Below are 5,381 nucleotides of genomic sequence, written 5' to 3'. Positions count from 1 at the left end.
TCAGAGCCTGGAGCTTGCATTGGAATCCATGTCTCCCTCTCTCTCTGGCCCTGCCCCACTCTCTCTCTCTCTCTCTAAAATAAATAAATATTAAAATTTTTAATTAAAAAATAACTTACCAAACTCAACACCCATAAAACACATAATCCAGTGAAGAAATGGGCAAAAGACATGAAGAGACACTTTTCCAAAGAAGATATCCAAATGGCAAACAGACACATGAAAAGATGTTTAATATGGCTCATTGTCAGGGAAATACAAATCAAAATCACAATGAGATATCACCTCACACGGGTCAGAATGGCTAAAATTAACAACTGAAGAAACAACAGATGGTGGCGAGAATGTACAGAAATGTACGGAAAGGGGAACCCTGTTGCATTGTTGGTGGGAGTGCAAACTGGTGCAGCCACTCTGGAAAACATAATGGAGGTTACTCAAAAAATGAAAAATAAAACTATCCTACAACCCAGCAATTGCACTACTAGGAATTTATCCAAAGGACACAAAAATGCAGATTTGAAGAGGTACACGCACCCCAATGTTTATAGCAGTGCTATCAACAATAGCCAAATTATGGAAAGAGCCCAAATGTCCATCAACTGAAGAACTGATTAAGAAGATGTGATATATATATATACATATATATATACGTATATATACGTATATATACATACATACATATACATACAGTGGAATCCTACTCAGCAATGAAAAGTAATGAAATCTTGCCATTTGCAACAACGTGGATGGAACTGGGAGGTATTATGCTTAAGCGAAATACGTCAGAGAAAGACAGATATTATATGATTTCACTCATATGTAGCATTTGAGAAATTTAACAGATGAACATAGGGGAAGTGAAAGAAAAATAAGATAAAAACAGAGAGTTTTAACAGTTCTCTTAAATACAGAGAACAAACAGATAGTTGATGTGGGTGGGAAGGTGGGGGATGGGTTAAATGGGTGATGGGCATTAAGGAGGGCACTTTTTTGGGATGAGCACTGGGTGTTGTATGTAAGTGATGAATCATTGGGTTCTACTCCTGAAGCTAAGAGTACACTGTATGTTAAATAACTTGAGAATAAAAACAATTAAAAAGTAAATAATAAATAAACATTACAAAAAGAGCAACCTTAGCTTGACATTAGGCTGGTCTCCAAGATCCTGTAAGTCTTTTTTTAACATAAAAATCTCTTTGGAAACTTCTTTTCGGTCTATTTCCCCAAGATATATGTTAGCAAGCATCCTCCAAGTATTTGGCCCACTGATATATATCTATAGGGTCTCACAACTAAGATTGTACTAAGACCTTAGTTAATGACCTAGCCCTTCAAGGTCCTAGAAATTTTGCTTCCAAATTCATTAGAGATTTACACTATCCCTAATCCCCTCCCAATTTAACAATATATAACCAATCACTCCTCACTATCCCAGTGAAGTTCTTTCTGCCCACGGGTCCTTTCCCTGTGCTTTAGTAAAACCACTTTTCTGCACTGAAAATGCCTCAAAAATTCTTTCTTGACTGTTTGCTCCTAGACCCCACATCACATCACATCAACAGAAGTACAGGAAAGAAAAGAAATTTGAGAAAATAAAAGCAAAAACAAAGTGATACAGTAAATAACATTTAAGAAAGTTAGAAGGCCTGTACAAAATTTAAAACATTTCATAAATTAAATTTTCAGAAATAAAACAGAAAAAGTTGCAAGAAAGACAATTTTGATAGAAAAAAAAAGACAAGACATAGTTTTCTAGGTAAAATGCCTAATGAAGAATAAATAGATGAAATTAAGCCTAACAAAAACACATTTTCTGGAGAAACAATGCAATGAATAAGGTCTATAATACAATGAATAAAGGTCAGCAAGGTCTTGTGCATAGTTTTCCTTTCTCTAACCAAAAAAATAAAAATAAAATAAAGTAAATAAAAAAAAAAGGAGAGACAGAGTGAGAGAGAGAGAGAGAGAGAGAGAGAGAGAGAGAAAGGAAAAGGAAAAAAGGCCAGACCATGGTATGTCTAGATGTAACAGTAGATTTGTATTCCAGATAAGGATGATATTCCTGTATTAGGTTTCTAGCCTTTATATTTACGGAAGAAAAATTTTGTTGACAATTTAGAACACTGCAGACAAGGAGGAAACTATGTATTTCTAGAGCAAATGGACCATATTGTAAGGATTGAGGATAAAGAATTAGGGTGGCTACAGACTATTGTAACATTGAAATCTAGAAGTCAGTTCAGCAATGCTCTTAATACCATGAAAATTATTTTCAGTCTCTTACTCTGTATGCCATCAAACCATCAAGCAAGTGACAGCATAAAATAAAGATCCTTTTTTCTCCAATGCACAAGATCAGAAAACTTTCACTCACCAAAAATGATGGAATTAGAAATTTGAGGCAGGGCATGGGGCATCTACAACAGAAGACAAGAAAAGTAATCTCGATTATAAAGAAAGAATATTTCATTCTTAGAGATGTGCCAGTCCACTTTGAAGCAAATTATAAAGTCTGGGTGAGAGATCTCCAGTGAGAAAAAAATAATAGAGTATCTGTAGTTTTCAACTGATTTGAGAGGATAAATGGATACCTGTGGCATCTGTGAGGCTGGAATAGTGTTTAAATACTAACAAAGCCAAGTGAACAAATATAAGGCAAATATCATATAGGGAAAACAAAATTATGTATAGAAAAGGAAAAGTACTTATGAATAAAAACATGGCAGAATTACATTTAGTCATCTCATTTAGTCACAAAATGTTAAAAAAGAATATAGATTTAAAATTATGATATGGGGCACCGAGTGGCTCAGTTGGTTGATCGACCTACTCTTGATTTCAGCTCAAGTCATGATCTCACAGTTCGTGAGTTCGAGCCCCACATCTGGCCCTGTGCTAACAGTGTGGAACCTGCTTAGGAGTCTGTCTCTCTCTTTTTCTTCCTCTCTCTCTCTCTCCCCACTGTCGAAATCTCTAAAAAAAAATAAGCATTTTTAAAATTTCTTTTTAATGTTTATTTACTTTTGAGAGAGAGAGAGAGAGACAGAGACAGAGACAGAGAGAGAGGGGGGCACCTAGGTAGCTTAGTCGGTTGCGACTTCAGCTCAGGTCATGATCTCAAGGTTGGTAACTTCAAGCCCCACGTCGGGGCTCTGTGCTTAAAGCCTGGAGTCTGCTTTAGATTCTGTGTTTCCCTCTCTTCTGTGCCCCTCCCCTGCTTGTTATCTCTCTCTCTCTCTCTCTCTCTCTCTCTCTCTCTCTCTCTCTCTCTCTCTCCCTCTCTCTCCCTCTCTCTCTCTCAAAATCAAATAAACATTAAAAAAAATTGTTAGAGAGAGAGAGTATGAGCAGGCTCCAGGCATTGTGCTGTCAGCACAGAGGCTGACACAAGGCTTGAACCCACAAACTGTGAGATCATGACCTGAGCTGAAATTGGATGCTCAACTGACTGAGCCACCCAGGCGATCCAATAAACAAGCACTTTTTTAAAAATTATGACATAAATATTGAGAGCATGAGAGAATGGTGAGAGTGTACGTATGTGGTGTATGTGGACAAAAAGAGACAAAAAATATTTCCATGTTGGGAAGTTAATATATAATAAATAAATTTGAAAAATCCAGAAATTGTTATTTGGAAATGGTACTTAGAGAGGTGTTAATAAATACACAATGTAGTGCATGAATGAGTTGGAAATAATTGCTGCTTTATGGAGTAAGTATAGGATTAGCAAAGAAAAGCTATTTTTTTCTGAAATAATTTGATTAAAAATAATATAAAAGGAAAGGAATGGTGATGGACAAATATATAGGAAATTCATGTTAAAGATCCTCTCATGATTATTGGTTGGGTTTGTATTCTAAGGGAATGTGGAATAAATCTTCAAGTAGGAGAGTAGAGATAATTTTTTTGAGATAATATTTCTCAAATTGTCACTAAAATACCAAAGAAAAGTCATCAATCTTTTTTTTGACTTTTATATTATGACATGCTTCTACTTCTATTGCATTAAAAAGTTCTTGATTTTGGGGCACCTGGGTGGCTCAGTCGGTTAAGCGGCCGACTTCAGCTCAGGGCATGATCTCGCAGTCCATGAGATCGAGCCCCGCGTGGGGCTCTGTGCTGACAGCTCAGAGCCTGGAGCCTGTTTCAGATTCTGTGTCTCCCTCTCTCTGACCCTCCCCCGTTCATGCTCTGTCTCTCTCTGTCTCAAAAATAAATAAACGTTAAAAAAAATAAAAAAAAAAAAGTTCTTGATTTTCATGCATTCTTTTGTTCAAATATAGACGTATATTTGTTTATGCTTATATTTCACAAAAAGAGACCAGAAAATAAGGAGTCTATAAAATTAATATAAATACAATTGTATAGATGAGTAGTTCTTGCAGTTGTTGACTTCAGAACTCCTTTACATTCTCAAAAGTTATTGAATAACTAAGAAGCTTCTTTTATGTAGCATAGTCTATCAATGTTTACCATTTAGAAATTGAATCTGGGCAACTCTTAGAATATTTATGTAACAATTTGCTTGAAAAAACAATGGTAAGCCATTACATGTTAACATATGGATTTTATAAAACTACTTTTAACAAAATGTAAAGCAACTATTGAAGAGTAGCTTTATCTTACATTTTTGCAAATCACTTTAAATACTGGCTTAACAGAAGATAGCTGACTTACTATAAATTTTCTGCATTCAAGCTGTTTAAGTGTATAGTTTGAAGTGACATATCTGAGAAAATCAGGCCTCATACAGATGTATTTGTCTAAGGGAATAGGATCTTAAAAAGAAAGAGCATTTTATAATAGTCTTTTCAGGTAACTATGAATACTCATCTTTGATATTACACCAATACTTGGCAAGGAAGTTTCTTAAAGGTTAATTGTAATGTGGACTCTACAACCAAATCAAGTAATTTTTTATTACTTTGTTACATTAAAACCCAATAGCCTATCTTGTACTTTCAAAGGATCTTTTATCCATGCATATTTTGTAATAGCCTGCATTGTTCACTTGGAAAATATTTGTTACTGCATTGTGCAGGTTTTCCAAGATTTGACACATTTTATTATGTATATCTAAAGTCACATTTTTAATTTCTCTTATGATTTAATCAGAAAGCCTGTAAGTGTTGGGAAGCTGTCATCAAGTTCACAGAGACAGATACAAGTTCTCAAAATTTACAATTTTCTCTTGAGAGATTGATTTGCATGATTGGCATCAAATATTGTGTGTTGACTTCTTTGAAGTGACAGCCTCATTTGATGCATTTTTGAAAAAATCTGTAAATAAACAAGACTGACAAACCATAACCTTTCCTTTAGAGATTCTTCCAATGAAAAATTCTGTTCCTTGAAAAAAAGCTGATAGTTGAGCT

The sequence above is a fragment of the Neofelis nebulosa genome, chromosome 1 (genome assembly GCF_028018385.1).
Source record: "Neofelis nebulosa isolate mNeoNeb1 chromosome 1, mNeoNeb1.pri, whole genome shotgun sequence".
NCBI classification, from domain to species: domain Eukaryota; kingdom Metazoa; phylum Chordata; class Mammalia; order Carnivora; family Felidae; genus Neofelis; species Neofelis nebulosa.
Note: the sequence above shows the minus strand (reverse complement) of the source record.